This window comes from Cornus florida, unplaced genomic scaffold, assembly GCF_030987335.1.
Source record: "Cornus florida cultivar Cherokee Brave unplaced genomic scaffold, ASM3098733v1 CherokeeBrave_3.0.0_Hap2_Chr05, whole genome shotgun sequence".
NCBI classification, from domain to species: Eukaryota; Viridiplantae; Streptophyta; class Magnoliopsida; order Cornales; family Cornaceae; genus Cornus; species Cornus florida.
The window spans coordinates 83778205-83805171 of NW_026775575.1; the positions used below are offsets into that span (position 1 = coordinate 83778205).

Below are 26967 nucleotides of genomic sequence, written 5' to 3' on the forward strand. Positions count from 1 at the left end.
TCTCTGAGCCTTGTTTCGTTTCTGCTTCGTCTTCTTTGTTTCCGGCTGATTCCAACCCCTCCGTTCTTCATTTATATTGACTTTAGGAGTCTAATATGCATCCAGTAATATCCCAGTTATTCATTCCAACCAGTTTGCATAAAAAAGAACCATAAAAACCATTGCCGATTTAATTACGTTTTAACAACAGGCAACATATTTCAACTTCCAGAAACCATTATAATTTAAGCTAAATACATACAGACGAGTAATTAATCATTTTTTAAGCATGTAATATTCCATCAATATCCAATTATCAATCCAATCCTTTGTTTACCATAATTTGTATTAACAGAACAATCAAAACAATTATCGTTTCAACATGCTCAAAGATTTAAAAGTGAAACCAAACTTGCAAGAACGATTTCAGTTTAATTTCAACAAATACAGATAATTAATTTAATCTATACTAAGCATGCATGATTCATTTAATATCCGTTTAAGATCATAAAGAACACCTAAGAATGCACAGAACACAGGCCAAAGGGAGAGAGACATAATAGAACTTGCCTTTGTAGTTTTGGAACAAAACCATGTCGCCGTCTTCCTAAGCTTTCCGACGACGTCCGACTACTGTCAACCCAACCTCCCACTGCTCAGCCTTCCCTTCCCCTAGGTCCGACCCCTAATCCACAGCCGAAACCCTTACCAAAGTTCCTCTGTTTTCCTCACAACCTCTCTCTGTTTTCTCTCAAACTTCACTGTTCATGGAAAAAGGTTTGTTGCTCTAAACCTTAAGCCGACGTAATGTAACATTTATATAGGCTTAAGAAAACCTAATTTTAATTCTTACGGGAGACGGAAAAGATAAATAAAATAAAGCTATACTAGTTCGGCTATCCCGTTAGCATATCCAAAACCCTATAATTATATTACACCCTATATAATGAATAAAATATAATTCAATCGTTAATAATTATTATTAATCCATATATACATATATACCCTTATATACATGTATACACATCCATGGGTATTAACCGTACCCATCTACTCCATACCATCAAATCCCATCCTTAATAAATTAAACACCTTAATTGAAACAATTCATTTAACCATTTATTCAAGTCACCTATTTTATAATATCAAGTAAACAGACAATGCTAGTTAAACAAACAAATTAATTTACACAACATGTAAGTCAATTTCACACAAAAACAAGAAACCATCAAACACGTAGCCACGTAAGCACCTAAAAATAATAAAAGAAATAATGAAAATAATAAATAAAAAAAAGTAGTAAAATTCCAATTATATCCCTTTTAAAACTAGGGGTATTACAGAGCTGTTCTACTCTAACTCACAGTCTGTTGCTAAGTACTGAGGCAAATAATGAGTTGAATGCTGCTGTTGCGGCCAGTTGTCGAGACAGTGAGTTAACAGAGAATGAAGGACTTGTAAAGGTTGCAAGGGGGAAGAGTAAAATAAAGTGCTGCGGATATGGTTACGCTTACTATGTAAAGAAAAATAATAAAATGGTTCGTCTCACCAAGGAGTAGAAAATGTTGTTGACATATGTGGGAAAGTTTAATGGAGATAGTTCTTAAGTTTTTTAATGCACACTTTTCATCTTCTGCATTACATATATTTGCGTTTAAATAATTATTGCATTTTTTTATATGTAATGTGTGAGTATGATACTTAATTTACAAGCATTGTTGTTAAATGTCTCTTCAGTGAAATAATTGTTTCTATGTTTGGTTGCACTATAAGTCGTCATCAGATTCAAAGCGTATTCCATGATAGGTGGTTGTTCGATGATGTGAGTTGAATGAATTTTCACATTACTATTGCATAGTTGTGGTTGTTGATGGTATACAAATTGAATTTATCTAAATTAAATGTATTTATTTAAAGGTGATTAATTTCTTTGGGAATATACTAAACATGGAGGAAGGACCTGCTGGGGAAAAGTACTTCTTTAGTAGTAGAGCGGTACAGTTCATAACTGATTTCAATGATAAATACTAAAGCTGGACGCTGACCTGTCCTACAGCAAGTCTGGTCAAAATACATTAAGGATTCTGAGATGACTTTTCTTTCACGTCCTATGCAAGCGCAGTTGGTGAGCATGTCTTTTATTTATTGGATATAAATTTTTAAACCTTGGTTTTTGTATGATTAACTTTATACTAATCTTGGTGCAGTTATTATTCCCGTCATGCATAGATGGGCATTGGTTATTGTTTGTGGTAAACCGTCGCAAACGAAGGGTGTATTACATTTGTTCAAAGGGAATAACCCATACATGTAAATGATATGTTAATTTGTTGGTACGTATATGCAGTTTCAGTTGATATAAAGAATTTATAGTGGCAATAAATTTTAAAAAAACTTGCTTTGATCAACTGAAAGAGTTTACTGGGATTGTGGTTGGTGAAGATTTGACAAAATATCGTACATACATACCAAAGAAAATACTCGAGCAACTTGACAGGTATGTATAATTGAATATGTGTTTCATGTAAACATGAGGTTATACAATTTTGGTCAGTTAGTTGTAAACCAATTGTAATATAGTTGATCGGTTTAACTTGTTTTTATATTTTCGTTTCAGCGAATCATGTGGGCTTTATGTGATGAGGTTTATGGAGACGTGAAATGGGGAATATTTTTCCTGTGAATTTGAACATGTAAATAAATATGTTGATAAGTTTTATGTGCAAGTATATTTAAAGTAATTTAATTGATACTTACATTTATTCATACAATATTGATAATGTTGCAGGAAGACACAAAAGCAAGCGTTCTGAGACGTTACTACAATTGATTGTTGACGATAAGAATGAAAAAAGATGTGATTTGTACTCGCTGGCGGCATCTCTTCCATGAATGAATGTAAAACAAAAAACCAATATTTGTTCATATGTTACCTTGATGGCTGTATAACATTAATCAGAATTTGGTACTCACCATTGATTAGTATTAGTGATGTTAGTTGGTAAAAACATGTGATAAATAGAACGTTTGTTCAATTATTGATAGAAATTATATGCTATAAATGTGTTCGTACAGTACATGAAAAATATTTATAATGCTACAGTTGACATATAGTGATATTATAAAACATTTGTTTGTATGACAATTAAATAAATTAGATAAATGCTGTGAATTATTTATATGATATTTCTATGACTGTTTTGTTATAAATATATTTCTACCCGACATGAAATGTATTTGTGATGTTGATTTATAAAACACTATAATGTAGGTGAAAATGTATAATATTATTTACATAACTGTTATATTATACATATGTTCATACAATAGATAAAAAACATTTGTGATTTGAGTTACGAATACAGTATGATATATGCCAAGTCAGATAAAAACGTGTTTGTGATGGTATATCCAAGTAACAGTTGACATATAGTGAGATTATAAAACATTTCTTTGTATGACAATTAAATGAATCAGATAAATGCAGTGAATTATTTATATGATATTTCTATGACTATTTTGTTATAAATATGTTTCTATACGACATGAAATGTATTTGTGATGTTGATTTATAAAATACTATGATGTAGACGAAAATGTATAATATTATTTACATAACTGTTACGTTATACATGTGTTTATATAATAGATAAAAAAATATTTGTGATTTGAGTAATGAATACAGTATGATGTATGCCAAATCAGATAAAAACGTGTTTGTGATGGTATATCCAAGTACCAGTTGACATATAGTGAAATTATAAAATATTTGTTTATATGACAATTAAATTAATCAGATAAATGCAGTGAATTATTTATATGATATTTATATCAATGTTTTGTTATAAATATATTTCTACACGACATGAAATGTATTTGTGATGTTGATTTATAAAACCCTATGATGTATGCAAAAATGTATAATATTATTTACATAAAAGTTACGTTATACATGTGTTCATACAATAGATATAAAACAGTTGTGATTTGAGTTACTAATACAGTATGATGTATGCCAAATCAGATAAAAACGTGTTTGTGATGCTATATCCAAGTAACAGTTGACATTTAATGAAATTATAAAATATTTGTTTGTATGACAATTAAATTAATCAGATTAATGCATTGAATTATTTATATGACTGTTTTGTTATAATATTATATATATAAATGTTCTGCTATAAATATGTTCATACAATAGATGAAAAATATTTGTGATGTTAGTTACTAATACAGTATGATGTAAATAAGAAAAAAAACATGCAGAAAGATAACCGCCAATGTAATGCGATCTGAGATTTCATTTATGCAATTACATAACATATCACCCCAGTACAAAAGTAGTAGTCCAAATCAGATTTCATTTATGCAGTAAGGTGAGGAGAAATAAAAAAAAATCACTAATCCAAGGAAGACCATTACTGCAACAAAGAAGATAAAGAAAGCTTTTGCAATTGACAAATATAGATTAAGAAGATCGGCGTCTGAAGTAGAAGCAGAAGTAGTTGCACGACCAACTGGGTTTTGAATAGGTACTGGTGAATCCACCCACACAATAAAATAATAACGTCTTGCTGCACAATTGAAGAATCCCCTCCCTGGATTTTATTTTGTTTGCAAAACGTGCAAGAGACTCAATTCTCCACAGAAACATTTTTGTTGTGCCATTTCACCCCTACGACGTATTCTACTGTTGCTGGATTCAGCCATTCAAGACCTATGTCACAAGGATACCACCCAACAAAAAAAAGATCAATGTAGGAGTTGGGAAATAGGTGTGTGTATTTGTGTGCGTGCGTGTGTGCATGTGTGTGTGTGTATAAATGTGGTTTGTCAATGTTGTAACAGTTGTATTTCGACGGTCAAGAATTTTAAAACTGAAAATTATACTATTATTCATAAATACAATATTATAATTATATTGTTTTATAAATACGAATATCTAGTTAGGTGGCTAAGCTATGTTTGGCTATAATATAATTGGTAAATTTATATATTTTATCCATATATATGAAAACAATTTTACAATGCCCCCCTCAATTTTGTAGTTCCTAAAATTTTATTTTTATTTTCTCTTTTACTCTTCCAATTCCTTAAATTTCCTTAATAGATAAAGTTAAAATTTCCTTAATAGATAAAGTAAAAAATTTCCAAAATAGCCTAATATTTCACAATTACGGTTGGGTTTGTGTTGAAAAATATGAACCCATATATAATTGGTATTAGGTTTGGATTGAAGTGGTAGCAACCCGAATCCGTATTCTAAATTATTTTCATCTTATTATGTACGTTAAATTATTTTTCAAAATAAAATAATATCACTATATTTCATAATCCCAAGTTCGTACTAAATAATATTATAAATCATTATCTTTATTGAAATAAAAAATAGTGTAAAAATGTAATATAAATCTTTTGTTATTAATTTGTTCCTACATTATATGAAATATATTTGTGATGTTAGTTAGTATAATAGTATGATGTATGAAATTTATAGGGTGGAAATGTAACTACCATATCTGACCATATATAAATGCATTTAGAGATGCATCAGAGAGGTTTGTGTGGCAAAAGGAGAGATGCACCTGCAATCAATTACTTGTTCGTCAAAACAGAGTGGACATGCTGCATTCAATTACTTGTTCGGCAAAAAGAGATGCAACTGCATTGCATTAATAACTAAGATATTTGTGTAAAACAAGTATACTTAATGAAGTTGTTGGGTATAATTGAAAAGTTAATAGTGGCCAACTACTAATTACTATTCAGTTTACTGAATATATCCAAGGCAGTTTCTTGCAACCCAATAAATATTCCAAGGCAAAAAATTGCAACCCGAGAAGTTGGTGAGTTTTCCTATCTTAACTATACTTTTTTTTTTTTTTTTTTTTTTATCTTAACTGTGTATATATAATTTATACTTGTCAGTCTGAGCATTGAACTAGTTAGTTTTGTGCACTTTCTTTTCAGACTGTATTCGCGGCATGGTTTCCATTATTGTTCACTATGGTCGGCATACTGGTGAAATCAGAAATGTGAACCCAGAAAATTATGGTTACCTGAAATTTTTAGAAGATTTGTGTGGACTGCCATTCATTCGTGCTATTACACATCCTTTTGCCATGAACGTATATGCTTCTATCCCTGACACAGTCGACAGAATGGTGCTCGGCAGCGATTCAGATATGGCAACGATGTTTCAATTGAAATATCCCTGTAGAACGCTGATTGTTTTCTTTGAAACACAGGAAATAGGTTATCCATTAGCTACCTACTTTTGACACATGTTATGTTATGTTATATAGTTGTGACACATGTTTAAAACATAAATAAAGTTGTGACATATGTTATGTGATGTGGGAATGGATCATCTGTAAGGAAAAATTTGCATTTAAAGCATATATATATATATATATATATATATATATATATATATATATATAAAGAATATATTTATAAAAGGTTAGTATGAATTCATACCTTAAGGGGTAATGGGACCACTGAAAAAAAGGAAGGATGTGAACAATTTACATAAGTGAAAAATAAAAATTTACAGAATGAAAACAGTAATACCCAAATATATTAAAAAAAAAAAAAAAAAAAAACAAAATTAATAAAAACTACCCAAATATCCATACACAAATTAAATAAGAATTACAAATATTAATGAATAAAGTCCATTGTGATGTGCCGAAAGTCCACACACAAACACAATAAAAATGCAGAACTACCCAAATAATCCTTCTATGTGATGTTGCGAAAGACGACCTTGCAAAACTATGATATTTAAATCACACCAACAACGATTACAATTGATGACATCCTCGTTTATGATCCAGCAATGCCAATCAATATGGTTGCCTTCGGGACAACATTTTAGAACATGCATAAAGAATGACCGATTGCAGACAAAACTCCTCTGAATAATTGTTAACATCTTTCTACGGGCAGACTTGATAGAAGGGCTCAGTATTGAATTTGTCCTAAACAACGTTAAAAAATTAATCCCTGCCTCTTTGTCCGCTTCACTGGAAAACGATAATGCAATACACATAGGATAAAGGGACGGGTAACCATTTCTACAGAGGAAAGCCAACCCTATTTTTTCATTGTAAACAATCCAATCAACCTATGCAAATTTTTTTTGCATGTTAGACCTTACAAATAAATAAAGTGTAATGCATAAAAGAGTACACATGATTTTACTAAACATACCACTCCCCTAATGAACTTTGCAATATGATCCCTAGATTGAAAATATTGTTCCAGGTACATATGTCTTGTTGGGATACTTTCATCTGGTTCATTACGTGCAAGTAAATCAATTGTTGCATCGTATCATTGTAGACCAGTCGTCCATGGTCCAGTGCCCAGTTATATCGTTTCCCTGCATTTTAAATACGAATAACACCCATATTCCTCACTTCAGTAATGAAAACCCATAACCCGATAATGCAATTAAATTGTAAAGTATAAACATAACTCACCATCCATGCTTCTTCGCACTGTTTGTAAAATCTATAGCCTCAACTCATCTAACCACATCTTCAATTGCAGTCTGTAGAACAGAATCCATGGCTTTCGAATACATGCACCGACTGGATATGGCAATATAAATAAACACATAAATTAACCGTTTATACTTTGCCTAGGGCAGTTAAAAAGTCAAAACGTTTCAATATAACAACGGTTAGAAGCGTAAGGTGGAAGTTCCCACGTTTGGATCATTTAAACGTTTTTTTAAAGTTCATTTATGTTGTTCAGGTGTACACGTTTACATTATAAAATAAATTTTTATCTCAACGGTAACTTTTTTTTTTTACTTCTGTTATGAAATAATTCCTACATTACATATAAATTAATTACGACAACACATATGAAATCATTTTGATGTTATTCGCAGTAATTTAATTAGAATATAAGTATTACAATAAAGGTACAACTCCATAAATAACATTTGTTACATCCACTTACATTAGAAGGGTAAGATGGAAGTTCCCACATCTCAATCATTAATACGTTTTTTTAAAGTTCATTTATGTTGTCCAACGGTACACGTGTACATTATCAAATAAAATTATCTTTTAAAGTTCATTTTTGTTTTGACTTCTGTTACAAAATCATTCCTACATTACATATAAATTAATTACGATAAAACATATGAAATCGTTCTGATGTTATTCCCACTAATTTAATTGGATAATAACTATTACAATAAAGGTACAACTCCACAAATTATATTTGTTACATCCACTCACATTATTTCTTTCTACCATGTCTTGGAGGTGAAATTACAATGTCATCATCTGCTGGGTCTGAAAAATCGGACATTTCTGAATTTGATTTTAGGTCTGGGTTATTGAAGATGGTGGCCAACTGTTCTGCCGGATCTTCGTATGTTTCTTTAGCATGTTTCACTTTTTAGAACTTACGCCATCTCACATATAGTTGCCGGATTTCGCGTTTGATTTGACCAATCACGGAATCCATATTTGATGTACTTGAGAGCTTCATTTCAAGTGAATAGGGTCTTGGAAATGACAGACCTTGTCTTTTGTACTCTGCCAGAATTACACCCCTTGCATTTGTTAACTCATTATACCTAATACGATGTTGTCGCTCACTATCTGGATCAGGCGGATATGGAGGTGGACCGCCTTCCACAACTTCAATATCGTCTTCTACCGTACCAATATCCATGTTTAACAATTCACCATGGAAGTGGGCATTCCATCTACCCAGGGCTTGAACAGCTTGTGCATGAGTTTTGTATGGATAATACCTTGCATCAGCATACCCTTTTGTCTGTGCCTTTGCTTCCGCCAACTTCGTGTATATACCAACATTCCGGCCCTTCACTACAAGGTAAAATTGACGGCTAGCCATTGTTTATACTTTGAAGGGCTATCAATTTAAAAATGGGATGGGACGACTGCTATGGAGATACAAATGCCCTAAATATAGATCTGAGTCATCGCGTAGGTTGAAAATAATAAGTAGGGTCTTTAATGTTCTAAACAAACCATTCAATTACAATGAAGGCAAGGAATAAATGGTAAAATATAAAGTGTTCAATATAAAAAGGGAAGTGCAGTTCTGACTTAAATACAATATTTTTAACATAACAAATATACTGGAGTAGAAGATATCATATATAGTGACACCTTTACAATATCTTGAGCACTGAACAAATTAAAGGAAGTGCAACCATGGCAATAACGAAAAAATCGCGATGAAGTACACTTTTTGTACCCTGCTACCATATCATGGTAATTCTTAGAACCCTTGGTGCTCAAATGTAGAATTCATGTTTGGCATTTGGATCATTGGCGAGAAATTTGTGTCACGTACAACATTTACATCAACTCCCTTTTTATATCACATGCATGCAAAAATAGCTCGTTAAATTTCGATTCTTAAATAATTTCATGACTTTAATTAATTTAGATGACATCACATACCTGGTTATTTAATGGAGTCATGGACTGACCAAAATAAGTAGCCGGACTGTTATCCTATTCATGGCCCTGTGTTGAACATGTTGGCATATAACATTCATCGGAGCAAAAAAACTCTACTAGTATTTCGGCACCCTTCACCAAAAATCATCACTTCATTAGTACGTTAGACTATAGATCGGGTAGGGGATATATAAAACACAACACAAGACTCACATTGTTTAAAATATACATAGGGGTTGTCGTAATACGACTGCGACCTGGCATAACGGCCTTTCTCTTCTTCACAGTGGCTCTCTCCAAAGCAGGTATGAGCCTACGTCTTCTTCCTTTCAATGTATCTTTCGTGGCAATCCCTTTTGGAGTCAATCCTTCTATGGTTTGGGCATGAATATTCAGCTCTATATTTGTAAAGCTGTTTCCCATGGCACTGGCTCGTGCGGTTTGGTTACATGCAGGCCTGGGATTAGGTTGTGCTCCTTGAGCAATCTTCTTCAAACTTTGCACCTGCACCAAAACATTGTTGAATCCCTCTTCGCTCGCTAATCCAATGGCAAAAATTTAGTTAGATAACGACAAAGGATCCTGTGTCGTCGCCTAATTTTGATTCTAGGATCTGTAATAACATCGCTGCCAAATATGTCTTCCACCCTGCCGTCCTTGCCATTTCTGGTCCACCTTTTTAAAATATAGTGGCTGGATATTTCATTGGCATATATCACATCTTTAAGGACTTTCAGAGTGTGGCTGCATATGATACCCCCCATTTCAAATTTTCCATATGAACATGATAATATGTCGTCATGTGTCCTTGTAATGAGCCGATGGAAGTTATCATTATAAACCACAACTTCATATGAAAAAACCACGTTACCAAGGTCGTTGCACTTCCAGACATTTTCACTCATGCCAGCTACCATTAACTGTTCCTGAAAAAGGTCAAAGATGTTAGTAGTGTACAGACATCCGACTTGATCTAAAATAGGAGACCTTGCTTTCAGCCTAGGCATCTTTTGCAGCAAGTCATACTCAGCTACATACTCCTTGTATCACTTGTCGAACAAAAGCGTTTCAAAATGCTTGAAAAACTCTGGCAGTGCATATTGTCTCGCTAAGTACTGTTTTAAGCGAGCATTGAAGCTCTCACTAAGCTGTATGGTACGCATACCAGCCGACCACACATGTTTAACGTATGCCCTGGCCCATACATGTTTCAAACCAAATAAGTTGGCCAACCACTTGTTATTCTCTACAGCAAATTCCTTTTCCATCCACGCCCATTCCAGCAGGAATTCTTCCTCACCCTCAATCTCGTATATTAATTTTGATATCACACTTTTTATTCCTTTCCCACCAACAGACAAATTCCCAAGATACTTTTGGTCATTTTGCATTAGGTGCCATATATATAGAAGGTGTTTTGTATCGAGCATGACCTGGACTAATGCCTTTGCCATTGCAGCGTCTTGGTCGGTCAAAATCGTCCTTGGTACTTTATGGGACATGTCATTCAAGAAAGTATTGAATAACCAACCAAAAGAATCGTTTGTCTCATCATATATGAAAGCTGCTCCAAACACAACTGTCTCCCGGTGATGGTTCAAATCGAGAAAAACTACAAAAGGCCGATTCCCATGAACAAGTTTGTACGTCATATCAAATGTCAGCACATCTCCAAAATGCCCATAATCTGATATCATTTTTGAATCGGCCCAAAATATATTTGTCATCATTGTACTGTTGTCCAATTGCACGGCATAGAGGAATAATGGATCTTCCAAACACTGTGTCTGGAAATAATTCATCAGCCAATTCGCATCACCAAGTTCAAGGTCATTCTGTCATCTCATCCGAATATAATTTTGTGCATCAGCCTTAGTGAAGCCAATACTTTCTTTACCTCCAGCTTGTCTCGAACTTAACTCAAAGGCTTTACAAACGGGTATTCCATAATCGGCAACCAACTTCATATCAATAGCTTACACTGACTTGATTTTTCGCTGTGACGGCATCATGTCGGCACAATCCTCACTGATGAGGGGATGGTTGTGAGTATCTTTAAAATCTTTGACAATATACTTACCAAATTCCACATTAAAGGCAATAAGCATGCGTGCACGACAATCGGTGCATGTTTCAGCCCTTCAATTCTTTGTTTTCCTATCCCTCTTGTCCTCACCTCTTTTTCCTTCCTTACTACACACAAAATTTTTATATGTTACTTTTCCATCATTCCGACTGTTGTTTTTGTACTCTCTCCGAATATTAAAACCCACTTTGCCAGCATATTCATTGTAAAAATCATAAGCCGCTTCTTCGGAATCAAACTACATATCAATGCGGGGTATCCATTTTGCTTCAGGAATTTCGCAAATCGAATCGCTATCTATCTCTTCAATGTTAATAATTGCCTCTTTAATAGCCATAACTATAATAGCAGACCTATAAAAACATGACCAAAAAGTAAGTATATCTTAACAGCACAACATTTATATGACATATGTCAACACTTTCATAAATACTACATCACATCTTTAACCTAACATGTCCACATCAAATTTACTTCTACACTAATATCATGCATTGCTATTCATGCAAGAACTTTCTCACATGTACCATATGTTTCCATCATAAATATATCTAACATGTTTTAACTGTACACTAGATATGCAAACAATTGGTGACAAACATAAAATTACTCCGACAGTATAACTTTTGTACACTACTATAATGCATTAACATCCACCCAAGAATATTGTAACATGTGACATATGTTGCAATAACAAATAAATGTAACATAATTCAAGTGTACACAAGATATGCAAACAATTGGTGTACACTACTGTAATGCATTAACATCTACCCAAGAATTTTGTAACATGTGGCATATGTTGCAATAACAAATAAATGTAACATAATTCAAGTGTACATAAGATATGCAAACAATTGGTGGCAAACATAATTTGAACTTCACATCACAACTTTTTTATAACATATAACAACAGTTTCATAAATACAACATCACATCTTTCACCTAACATATTCACATAAAATTTACATCTACACTACTATAATACTTTACGATTAATGCAACCATTTTCTAACATGTGCAATATGTTAATAGATCAAATTCATATAACAAATTTCAACTGTACATTAGATATCAACATGATTGGTGTCAAACATAATTTCACTTTCTCACCACAAATTTTATATAACATATGTCAACAAGTTCAAAAATACAATATCACATCTTTGACCTAACATATCCATTACAAATTTACTTAGACACTACTATAATGTATTGCCATTAATGCAACTTTTTTCTAACATGTGGCATATGTTGCCATAACAAATACATCTAACATAATTTAAGTTTAAATTATATATGCAAACAATTGGTGGCAAACATAATTTGACCTTCACAGCACAACTTTTTTATAACATATGCCAACAGTTTCTTAAATACAACATCACATCTTTCACTTAACATATTCATATAAAATTTACTTCTACACTACTATAATGTTTTACAATTCATGCACCCATTTTCTAACATGTGCCATATGTTAACAGATCAAATTCTTATAACAAATTTCAACTGTACATTATATATCAAAACAATTGGTGTCAAACATAATTTTACTTTCTCACCACAACTTTTATATAACAGATGTCAACAAGTTCAAAAATACAATATCACATATTTGACCTAACATATCCATTACAAATTTACTTAGACACTACTATAATGTATTGCCATTAATGCAACTTTTTTCTAACATGTGGCATATGTTGCCATAACAAATACATCTAACATAATTCAAGTTTAAATTAGATATGCAAACAATTTCTGCCAAACATAATTTTACCTTCACAGCATAACTTTTTTATAACATATGTCAACAGTTTTATAAATACAACATCACATCGTTCGCCTAACATATCCACATAAAATTTACTTGTACACTACAACTGTACACTTCATATGAAAATAATTTTTAAAATACATAATTTGACATTCACAACAAAACTTTTCTATAATATATATCCACACTTTCATAAATACAAAATCACATCTTTCAATATTCGGAATATACAAAAACTATTCTACAATCAAACTGAAAAGTAATAAAGTTTAGGATTGAACAAGGTTAAAACAGATAAATATAGACATAACATTGGCACAAGAACAAGCTTCAAAATGGAATATGCATATACAATTGTAAACTTTTATTTTAACTAATGGCTAATAGAGTTTATTCACAAATAAAGTTATTTTACAAAGGCTAAAACAGATAAATATGGACATATTATAGGCACAAGAACAAGCTTCAAAATCTGGTATATGTATATACAATCGTAAAATTTTTTCATTTACAAATAAAGTTATTTCACAAAGGCTAAAACAGATAAATATGAACATATCATAGGCACAAGAACAAGCTTCAAAATCTGGTATATGCATATACATTCTTTGTTGAGTGATGACTAATAGGGTTCATTTAGAAATAGAGAACAAGTGTAAAACAAATAAATAGAAACATAAAATACACACAAGAACAAGCTTCCCAATTCTCGGGTTGCCTACAGAACAAGGGTAAAACAGATAAATAGGAACATAAAATACGCACAAGAACAAGCTTCCCAATTCTCGGGTTGCCTAAAAATAAGATTAATCCATGTTCATCAGGACTAATAACTCAGCCTTTAGATTTTTTGATTACTAATAATCATCACCGGATTTGATATATCATTATGAATAAAGTTACAAGAAATTCAAAATAACAACCTAATACTTATAATGATCAGAGCTTCAGCTTCTCGCTGGACTGGTTGACTGGAGCTTCAGCTTCCTACCGAAATGGATGATTGGAGCTTCAGCTTCCTACCGGAATAGATGATCGGAGATTCTGCTTCTCGTCGGAAGCCCTGATCGGAACTGCAGCTTGTGGCTGGAATGTATGATGATTTTTCCGAACAGAGCTTCTGAACAGGGACCTTCTCTTCATAAATTTTTCCCTTTATGTGTCTAATGTATTGGTTGCCTTCTTGGTCGGTTTCCCTTTCCAGAGTTGTGGAACATTTGCAGAGCAGAGGCATAGGGCAGAGGCATATATCAGTTTATATATATGTATCAGTTTTAGGGGCAATCTTCATTTTGATTTTGGGGGGAATTTTAAGTTGAAAATGAAATACACTTATACGTATTATGAGAAGAAAGGGTACAGAGCAGATCAAGGCTACCAAAACGACATACAGAAAGGGTATGTGTTAAACTACAGTGAAATCCCATTTCACCTGCTTTGCCACATCAGCGTGGGGCCCAGGACTGGACCGAATCCAGTGAGATGCGAATGGAGAGGATTTGGAAATTAGAAATATTGATAGTGATTTTTTATTAAAAGGAAAACATATAGGTGGGTTTATAATGTAACCATTAAATTTAATTTAATTGTCATTATAAAAAGTGCAGAAGAATTTTCTTACTCAACGGGGAGCAAGAGATCACTACTATATATATATATATATATATATATATATATATATATATATTGTAATCAACACAAATTGGATGGTCAAAACATCTTGCCTGAGATAGAATTTCTATTGTTGACTGAGAAATTTTTCGTTTAATTTTTAAATTGATCAAAAGTTTTACTCTAAATTTTACTTAAAGTTTGTATTTTCTTTTCAATAAAGCAGGAAAATAATAATAATTACACATGCAAATATAACAGAAATTGAATTCAAGTAATAAAAAAAAAATTGTAAATTCTATTATGAGATTTAATGGAAAGGGCTCTTAAACGGAGAAAAAAATTAATTCAAATTATTGAGTTATATTTGAATTTGGAATTTTATAATGGGTTACCTTTTTTTTTTTTTTTGTCATATATTCACTCTCCAAAAAATAACTTTTAGATTTAAATAAAATTGTCAAATAGGCTGCCAACAAAACTTATTTTTGTGATATTTAACATTTTCCTTTTAGTAAATCTCCATTTATTTATTTATTTTATTTTTTTTGTAAAAAAAAAAAAAATCCCCTTCAACGAACAGTACAGAGCAGGGTTGCTTATACTAAAATATCCCTATGAAAAGTTATGAACAGGTTTATTACAATTAGACCAATTGTGTTAATTTAACTAAAAGATTTTTTTTTAATATTAATAGTTGAACTTATATTTTTTATTACATGCATCATTATATTTTTAATTAAAGAAAAATATAAAAATAATTAAAAAGTAAAATTCATATTAAAGAGTACAACTAAATGTATTTCTTTAACGTATGTTTAGAATAGTTAAATCTTGCAAACTCGTTTCCTCTCTATCTTCTTCTTCTTATTTTTTTATTTTTTTCTATTTAACCAAATAAATGAGATAAGTTGAGGGGGATTTTTGGTAAAAAAAAATTGAAGGAGGTTTTACTGCAAAACAATATAAGTCAAGGAATTAAATAAAATTTATTTTAAATTAATATTAACTTTTTTATTATCCATCTGTTTTTGGACAAGAACCCCTAGCATTCTTCCTCCACCCAAACTTTTAATGCAAGCTCTATACACCTTTACATAATTGAAAGTCTTGAATGTCTTAATCGAAAAAGTTTATGAAAAACTCTAACGTCTAGAGTAACATCATTCGACTCATAGAGATTTCGATAAGAAGATGAGAGTGAGGTTGTCCTTGTTGCGGTTGGACTATTCTGTATATTTAGCGTGAAACTGGACACCTCCAATTGAAGGTGTTTTAAGTGACACTGAATTAAGAATTGAGTCTACTTTGATACCACTTATAACTGGTGAAACACTTGTCTTCTTTCTCAAAAACTTAAGTTGTTGAATAGAATTACATATATATTCAGTCCAACAAGCCTCCAGTCAAACATTTGTCTTATTTGGCGTGAAGCTGGACATCTCTAACTAAAGGTGCTTCACCTGACACTGAATTAAGAATTGAGTCTATCTTAATATCATTTATATAGAATGAAACCGTGAAACACTTGTCTTTTTTTTCAAAAACTTAAATTGTTGAATAGGATTGCACCCATAAGTTTTTTCAATCAGGTTCAGACTTGATAAAAACCTCTAACAATGTGAGAAGATATTATCGAGTCCACAGTCGGAGTGAAAGTCAGTGCTTTTGGGAGTGCTTTTTTTGAACGGTCCTTGAAGAAGACGACATTTCACCTACTGACTCGACCATTGGATCAAAAGAGACACCATTATCATCTCTCAATCTAAATGTTAGAGACGGTAGCGACATTTTTCGTCTTGAGTTCAAGATCCTCTTCAGTACATCTGTGAAATGAAGCCTTAAACAAAATGACTGACGAAATGACCAGCTAAAAAGTAGCTTTTTGATGAGATTCACAAAGCTTAAACATATATGTCAAACAAAGTGGTGTCCAGCACCACAAATTTCCACTGTGGATCGAACTTCACAAGGGGCATCTAATCAAACTTTGTGCCTATAAACGTGTCACATCTATGCTACCATTCATGAAGATCATGATTTATATACTCCATTAATAATGACAGCCTCGTATTTACAACCTTACTCAGGTATAGATTTGTCGACCGATCGAATTCAGATCGAATTTTGCTTAATCTGATCCGAATTGTATGAGCCTTTTATACAATTTGATAATTCGACCAATTTTTTGTTAAGTAAATTCATATTCAATTTATTAATAAATAGATATTCGATTTAATAAAAGTATAATATTTTTATAAAAAAATAAAAAAATAAAATAAAATAAATTAATGTCAAAAGAAAATAAAAAACAATGATTAAAAAAAATTATAGAAAACAAAAGATAAATAAAATATCGAAGGAAATATTATGATATTATTAATATGTATATTAGAAGATTTATTAGTACGTGGGTGAGAACGCCACACTATTGTACATATAACATTATGATTATTTTTTTTTTCTTAGTTTGTATTTTCACACACACATATTTCTACTGATACTCGAATCATTGACCTCCTTTTAGAAAATAAGAAATATTTATTTATTTTTAGTTACCTCTAAGCGCTAATACAAATATGATAGGAGAAAATTATTTATCAAATTGGATCGGATTAACATAATTTATATTCACTTTGTTAAAGTAACGGGGTATCAAATTCAGATCGTGATCTTGAAATTTTTTGTTTATTCTATATCCTAGATACGAATCAAATTTGAATCAGAATTCCATATATTGACAAGACTACTCGTGTACGTGAAGAGATCAATATTCAGAATCAAAGCTATTAACAACTAGAAATGCTTCTTCATTAAAAGATTAACTTGTCAACAGAGAGGCGATGTGAAAGGCAAAAGGAAAAAGAAAAGAAAAAGAAGTTGATAGTATTGATGGTGAAAGGATAAAAATGAGTCGGGAGAAGGGCTAGTGGGGTCTAATATGCCTGATCTTTTTTGAAAATTATATTTTATTAATTTGTTTGAAGCCACACGTACAAAATGAAGAAGAGATAACCACAAATATATTTGAAGTAAGAAAAAACAGGAGTTTATAGCGACTAATCATTATAAAAGTCTTCGTACATGCAAGTATCATCGAATTTTTTTTAACCTTTTTAAATGAAGTTTTAAATGTTGATTTTATTGTAACCAACGGCATCAAATGATTTGGACAATTTTGTTTTATGCATATAAATATCACGATCTACACACACAATAGTGTTCTTTTATTTGAGTAATGAGGTCGACTTAGGATAATTGTCAAGAATTCTTTAGTCTTTTAATTGTAATTATATACAAATATTAAAGCACACATTTAATCGCTTGAATAAAAATGATTATGATGACTATACAGTCAATTATCAAATTTATTTATAGTATATCACATGAATATATTCAATTATTATGGGATCATTTTTAATATTGGCTGCATGATGTCGTAAATTTCTGCATTATTTTTTAGCTCAAATATGCTCATTTGACGGGGAGTTAATGACAAATTTTTTTCATGAATACTTATTTATGGGGGGAAAAAAATAAATAAAACAATTAGTATTTCTGTTCAGAGAGTTATCTATATTTATTTATTTTGTTGAAACAATTTTTTGAAATATTTGAAATGTTAAATAAATCTTTTAATACTTTTTTCAATCGAGTTATTTGTAATGAGGGAATTCCTCGTTACTTGATATATACAAGTGATTCCGAACTCATAGTTTTGTTGGATCGTTCCAGTTGAGAAATTGTCATTTATAATAAAAATTGGATACTTCAACATTGATCCAAAAAATATGTCAATATATCTGTTTGACTTTTAACAATCCAAACAAGTCACAATTTTACATATGAAATGATCACAACCATTCAAAAAATTAATGGCAAAGGGGACCAATGAAATGACTAGCTAAAATAGTAGTAGGTGTTTTTTATTTTGACAATCTCAAACATAAATGTCTACAAAGTGGTGTCCAGCACCACTGATAGGAACTTCACAAGGACACTTGATCAAACTAACTCTGTGGTTATAAATAATCATATCTAAGCTGCCTTCATGAAGATCATGGTTTGTATATTTCATTAACAATGACAGCCTCGCATGTACAACTAATCCACAAACATATTTTTTGGATTTATCATAAAAATTTCGATGATGTAAGGAATTTCTTGTAATTGATTAGAGAGATTGCTTTATTTTAATTTCATAGGATTGATCCAGTGAGTGAAAATTTAAATTTTAGCGTATCATGAAATATCATACCTCAGATTCAAATATCTCAATATAATAATTTTCGTGCTGATATAAATGAATTCCTTAGCTTTTCACTTTCCTAGCACCTTTCTAACCTTTTTTTTTTTTTTTTTTAAAAAAAAAAAAAAGAAGATAAATTAGAATAAGTTATCCTTCTCAGCAATTCACTTGGTAGGTAACCTCTACCTCCTATGGTTTTTTTTTTTTTTTCCTATATTTAAAGCATTATGGCATGAGTTGCAGTCATATTAGAAAGCCACAAAAGATGAAGAGGAGAAAACAACAAATTTCAAGTAGCATCAAATTAGTATTAAAAAAAAAATTACATCAAATTATTTATTTATTTAATTATCAGAAAGTTTCAATATTGATATTTTGGGCGTAATACAATCCGTAAGAGTAGTAATTTAAGGATCAAATTAAGTAATTATCGAATTTAATTTATGTAAAAAGGGTGACGAGTCCCATTACATAACGGCATAATAACATCATATGGTAGAACCTACCATCCTACTTACCTAAATTAAATTCGATCATTAAATCATTATTCATAAAATAAATAAACAAAATTATTTCTAAAACGAACACTAGAATTATGTTCAACTCCCAGCATCCGTTTACGTCACACTACTAAAAATTATTGTTTTATGGTGCAACCAATTTTGTTACCATTATATAGTATTATAAAGCTTACAATTTATGTTTTTAAGTCCATGGTACGCGATCAATCTACAACCCATAATATTTAAACCATATGTTTAAATCCTACGCCGTAAACCAATCCTTATAAACATCACATCATACCGACTACAAAACAAACATCTATAGATACCATTTTATCTTGGCACTCGTTTTCACATTGGTGTCCTACCCCACCACTAGGGATAGGAATGTATTATCATTGTATTTGCATGTGCAATTTACCATATCATTCCATTCTGTTTCTAAGATACGTGGCCAGCAATGTCTTCTTTTCGTTTAAATTTTTAAAAATATTTTTCAAGCATTCAGATTATATAGAATTATTTTTACAATAATAAATTTTTCAGAAAAACTATGAAAGACTGGACAAAAGGTAATATAATTTTGGGATTATAACATTGACCTCCCTTGATGTTTCATCAACATACACTTATCTTCCCTTTTGTTTGTCAAATTACACTGACCTCCTTCGATATTTATATAGTGATAACATGGACCTCTCCTCCATTACTGAAAATGATGATGTCATCAATTTTTTAATTCTTTAATTCCCATTTTAGACATGTAAATAAATTATTATCCTAACTAAATCATATGAAATTACTTAAGTATCACATCTTCTTTCTTCAAGGCCAAACCAATCAAACCGGTTCGTTGTTGCTTGGGGGTCGCCAGACAGTGTCGCTTCTGTACACTTCACTGAGTTTGGGTCTGCCCAAACCATCACCATCAGTCATTGCAACTCACCCAGGCCGTGAGTGGGCTTGCATAAGATAATGCAACAAAGCTTAGTTAAACCAGAAGCAAAGGATAACAGAAAAGGTAGAAAGTAGAGCTCAAGCGTCTCTCTAATGGTAGACTCTAAGCTCACCCACTTCATCATCTCACTGTCTTTAATAGCATCCACATTCTTACCAGGTAAAAAACCACAAACCCACTTCAGAAAAATCAATCTTTAATAGATTGGTATACTAAAAAGTCTTATAAACATATATGTATATGTATAGATTTGTATACTAAATTAGCATTGTTTCCACAAACCCATTTCTAAAAAATCAGTCTTTACATACCCATTTATGTATATATGTAGAATTGTATACTGAATTTGTATTGTTTGCAGATATTAAAGCGCAACGAGATAAAGATGAGCCATATGTTGGAGTCAACATAGGTACAGATATATAAAATTTGCTATCACCAAAGGACTTGGTTTTGTTTCTACATAAGTGAAAGATAATACACGTTCGTTTCTATGATGCCGACGTAGACATTCTCAAAGCTCTGGCCAAAACCAAGATTCGGGACGTCATCAGTGTGCCCAACAACCAGTTCCTCGTAATTGGGTCCTACAACGCCACCGCCGCCTCCTGGAACAGCCACAACATCGCTGTGTACTACCCTCAAACGTTTATCACTGCCGTCGCCGAGGTCCTGACCACCATACTCTCTTCCGCTCCCCTGCTCTTAATGGCAATCGAGTCCCTCTACAGCGCTCTTGTCGTCGCCAATCTCCACACTCAGATCAAGATCTCGACGTCGCGTGTAGCGTCAATTGTTCTCGACCCATTCCCGCCGTCTCAAGCATTCTTCAACCAAACCTTGTCCCAATTATTCTCCCTATCCTTGGAGAACAAAGGGGTTGTTCTTTTGGATAGTTCTAGCCATTGCCACATTCGAAAGAAATGGTGGATCCAAACACTTTGCTTGACTGTGCTCGACGCAATGCTTGACTCAATTTATTTTTTAATGAAGAACCTTAACATTACTGATGTGGTCATTCTTGTGTGGGCTGGGGTTAATGATGGTGGTAATGGGAGGTTGTGTGGGGGTGCGGATGGTGGGGCTGCGGCGCCCGACAATTTATTTGTGGTGATCCAAAAAAATGATGCAGGAGGTAGAGAGGATAGGGTTTTAGAGATGGGTTTTTTGGTCTTTTCAAAATTTATCATTTTTGCAATAAAATACAATTAAATATAATGAGGCCAAATCAGTAACTTCACTCTTACAAGGGATGTCTAAGAGAGGAGGTCAGTGTATGTTGACGAAACCTCGGGGGAGGTCAGTGTAATTATCCTATAACTTTTGCTCATGCACCAGCCGGGAATCGAATCCAGGTCTATACCGTGGCATGGTACTATTCTACCACTAGACCACTGGTGCTACATACATTGCATTTTTTAATTTTACACATAACTTTAGTTTTCGTCTGTAAATTCATCTCTCATTTAATTTGAAACAATTTTTTTTCTTTTTTTATTTTTTTAGTATAAACAGTTTAACACCGCATTCTTCCTCAAAGATTGGAAAAGGATATCCCATTTAGTTTGCTAAAATTTATATATTTTATCCACTGAATCAATTTTTTTTCCCCTTTGGATGCACTTGACTAATGATGGAGATCCATTATATATATTGTGGTGATATACTGTGATGGCGGTGGTGGCTATGGTGGTAAAGCTAAAAGACGAAGGGAGAGGGTGGGTAGAGAGAGAAAGTGAGAGGGTTAGTTTAGTCAAATAAAATGACTTGTAAAAGTCCTAAGGTAATAATGTCAATTCATCATGTAGGGTGTGTTTATTAACTTTATCAAACCTTAAGGGTGTTATTGTTAAAAAAAAAAATAAGTTAAGTTTTATTTAATTGTCAATAGAGCAAATTTGAGGGAGTGTAAATATAATTAACCCATTATTTTATTATACATTACACCCCATCACACACCATTACATTATTTTTTTAAAAGAAAAATACAGGATTGTCATTTGCCACTCCAGTAGAGAATTCACAGCTCAAGGCAATGGCCATTTGACTTGAGCTATGGATGCTCTAATAATTTTGTGCTTTGTTTGGAAAGAGGGGTTAACTAGAGTTGCAAATGAATTGAGTCTGAGTTTAAATTTGTTCGAACTTAGTTTGTTTATTTGTGGGCTTAACTTGAGCTTGGCTCAGGATCATGAAGAGCTCAAAAGGTTGAGCTCAGACTTGCCTCATCATTTTTTTTTTAAAAAACTTGGACTTGGCTCGTTGAATAACAAAATTCTTTTAAACTCAATTTGAGCTCGTGTTAAAGATCATTTGACTTCTTCATGAACATAAACGAGGCTAATGTTCATGAAAATGTTTATTAGCTTAAGTTTATGAACATATACAAGCTTAGATTTATGAATGTGTTCATGAGCCCATTGTTGTTCGGGATCGGCAAAGCCTAAAAACCGAGCTCAATCTCAGCTCATTTGCTTAACGAACAAGCTCGATCGAACCGAACTTTAAACAAGCCAACTCTAAACTAGCTATTCATGAACAACTTGGTTCATTTGCATTCTTAGGATAACTGATGATGCACTCTATAGTACCTATGCATGTTGTGCCTAGGAGAAGTGTAAAGATCTAAAAAAAAAGAAAAAGATACAGCATTAAAACTTCAAGTAATTGTTGTATCACGCAAGCCTAAGATACATGTATATGTATCTGAGTTGAATCTTTTGATTAATGAAGATCAAGTAGCTTTCTGATAACAACATTTCAATCTCTAATTATGAGAAGAAACAAAGTAGAGTATTGAATCAGAATTATCAACCTTTTTCTTTTCCTGCAAAAGATGTATGATAGTGATCGATGCATCAACTCTTTCAATGTGAAGATGCATTATGTATAACCATAGAGTTCCAAGAGAATAAGAGTTCATAAATCCAAGCACTTTCATGGAGTTAGAATTCCCAGAGAACAAATAACTAAAATAAGAATAAAAATATTACCATAGAATTTCAAGAGAAAAAGATTTAATAAATCCAAGCACAAGCACTTACATAGAGTTGGAAAAATAAAAAATTACCGTAGAGTTCCAAGAGAATAATCTTTCATAAGACCAAGCACAAGCACTTACGTAGGGTTCATAAGAGAAATTCAAGAGAAAAAGATTTCATAAATCCAGGCACAAGCACTTAGAGATGAAACAATTACCATAGAGTTCCAAGGGAAATTACACCAGTTGGAAAATAAAACAATTACCGTAGAGTTCCAGGGGAATTTTTTTTAAAAAAAAGTAATGCGGTGAACGTGGATCGAACACGTGACCTTCAGATCTTCAGTCTGACGCTCTCCCAACTGAGCTATCCCCGCTTTATATTTAAGCCGTTGATCTTGTAATCCTAATTTAAAATTGAACAACTACGTCGGTCTTTTATGGCGCCAAAATTCCCGCCCAAACTACACCCCACAACAGTCATTATACCAGGCTATATATGGTATAATCGTTCAACAAACGCAACTATTCACTCTTCGATTAAAGAGTCTCCAAAAATCAGATATGGTGATAGCCCTAAAACATGTGAAGCTGAACGATGAACGAGTCGACCCACCACTCCCCGTTCTCGACCCGTTGACGTCGTCGGCCGAAGAAACTCACTGGTCCATAGGTGGCGTCAGATTCAAGCGCCATCGCCGCCAACAACAGATCGAGGGCAAACTCAAGAAACTACAAGCGGAGCGTCAGAGTTTTCTCAATAAAACAAAGCAAGCTACCGCTTCCGCCGATCATATCGGCACATCCACCAAGGGCTCATCGGGCCAAGACGTGAGCCCGTCCCCACCTCCTGCTTTCATGGCGCCTTTGGTTGATGAAGAGGAGTTGGGTGTTGGGCATAATTTGGCAAGGAAACTTTGGGACGAATTTGAAGAGGCGGCGGTGGAGAGTAATTTGGGGGAAATCAGGGGAAGTCCAAGCAAGAAGTTGGAGAAGGATTCTTCGCAAACAAGAAGAATTGCAGAGAATTATGGTTCAAGTTGGACCGACTGTTCATCTTTCGTCGCGAGCCCGTCCCCGCCTCCTGCTCCGATCATCTCAAAATGGAGGCATTTCATGGTTGACGAAGGCAATTTTGAGGATTTGGGTGTTGGTAGGAGATTGGCGAGGGATCTTGAAGATGAATTTGAAGGGGCGGTGGTGGAGAGAGGTTTGGGGAAAAACAGGGGAAGTTCATTGATGATCAAAAATTTGAAGATGGTTTGTGTTAAAAGTAGAAGAATTGGAGCAAGTGGGACAACATGGGAAAAACGGGGGTCCATTAGAGCTTTCCGATGAGTTATGTATATGTATACGTATACGGTTTTATGCAATTTCTGAGAAAGTAATTGAAGATATTAATTTTTTTTTAATTTGTGTTTCTATCCATCAATGAAAGGTAATTCCATCCTACTCTAGAATTGATGAGTGTTGAGTTGTGATTGTGATTTGTTGTATGGAGTGGGTCCCACTGTGCCATTTTAGTATTGTTATCATCTATCTTGAGAAAAAAGCATCACAGAAGACGTCATTAGCTTTAATGGAACCAAAAAAAAAATCAAAATTCATAATAAATATGAGATTAAATCAAGTCCAAATTTTTTCAATCCGGTTCAGACTTGAAAAGAACCTCTAACAACCGTCCATCTTAATGTCAGTGAGGGTAGTAACATTTTCATTTTTAGTTTAAGATCCTCCTCTTCAGTACAAGTGTGAAATGATCTCAGCCATTCAAAAAAATATATGAAAAAATAAGATTACTCTATCTTTTTACTACTCCGTATATATTATAATCAAACATATCAATCATTTTTAGATGATAATTGATTTTGTCACGATCCAAACCATCGTTCCTGCAAGAGAAGAGAGATTGTAACCAAAACTAGCACCGATGGAGTGCCGGTTGGGTACCCTTCAAAATTCAACTAAGTTATTGAGTTTCAATATTACAAAAATCATTTATGCATTTAATTTCAGGTACCTTTCAAGTCTGACTCTTCGTCTACTTATAGAAGATGGTCATCGTGAGAAACTTTTGGTGATATGAAGAGAGATTTTTGAAAAAGGGATTACCTTATTCTTATCCCCATTTGAATTTGGATCTATTTTAACTAGATATTATCTTTATTTGAATGACCCGATCTAGGTTGAACTGCTTGGTTTGATTCTGAATTGTGTTATCCTTTTTTCCCTTATCAGTTGCCCTCCATTCCCGAGCTCTTGCTTATCGAGCATCGAGATTGCCATGTAAATCTTTATTTTTTTTCTTTTTCTTTTCCAAGTAGGTTGCAACTTTTTTTTCTTTTTCCAAACAAGCTCACTAATCCGAGCTAAGTATGTACAATTGCTTCTTTCTCAACTCCTTAATGAGAAGAACAGTTGTGTTTAGTTAACCCATTAGTAAGTTAAGGTATATTGAGTTTGTCTAGCACACCCTTCAAATAGATTTTTTGATCTTCAAAAGCTCAACCGTTAATTTGGAAAGTATATTTTACACACTATACTTAGCTCACCCTTTAAAAGTGAAAAGCATATTTTACTAGTTTCATTCAGTTCGCCCTTTAAAAAGAAAAAATATATTTTACTGTCACTCAACTCCTCCCTTTAAGAAAATGAGTTTGCCCTTTAATAAGAGAGTGGTTTTCTTGAATTCCGTGAGCTGGGAATAGGGTTTTACCCAAGCTTTGTGAACTCCCCCTTAGTAAGAAAGTAGTAGTTCGTCCCTGTATGCGAGTGACTTGCCCCATGTATAACTTGCATATATTTTTTCAAAATATCTTTGTGTAAATTACAAATATACCACCACTACAAAAATTATAACAATGCTAAGAAAGTGTGTCCCGAGTTATCGGGAGGTGAGCGAAGATGGTCGACTAGCCTTAATGTTTGTGTGTTAAAAATATATAGTGAGAAGTAGGGGTTTTCCTTTTTGCAAATTTTTTATTTTTATTTATTTATTTGGTGGGGGCGAGTGGTGCTCATGTAGCTAAGGAGATGTGGTGATAAGTGATGAATATTGGACATCTTAAATTAATAGAGAATTTATACATCTCATACTGGTATGATAATGATAGAATATGGTTTGTTTATCAAACCAGTAACGTATCATGTATTTCTCCCACCGTTATAGAGTTAACTATTCTCAAAATATTTCCTTCCTTACTTAATTAGTATCGCATAGTATAAATTTAGGCAATTAAAGAATGAATCCAAAGAATTACACAGTGATCAAAACACCAATGCTAAATTGTTAACTAGACATCAACAAGGCATCCTTATCTGGTTAGAAATATCAATTTCATAATGAGAGTAGGCTAGTGC

The 26967-nt window shown here is 32.8% G+C and overlaps 1 non-coding gene and 1 pseudogene across 1 annotated transcript; one reads left to right on the top strand and one right to left on the bottom strand.

Moving 5' to 3' along the window:
- Nucleotides 1-14649: 14649 nt before the first annotated feature.
- On the top strand, nt 14650-22345 carry LOC132309589 (glucan endo-1,3-beta-glucosidase 1-like; annotated as a pseudogene).
- A 1566-nt stretch (nt 22346-23911) lies between these two features.
- On the bottom strand, nt 23912-23984 carry TRNAF-GAA (transfer RNA phenylalanine (anticodon GAA)). The gene has a single exon. It is a non-coding gene; the product is annotated as a tRNA-Phe (tRNA).
- Between the last annotated feature and the right edge of the window lie 2983 nt (nt 23985-26967).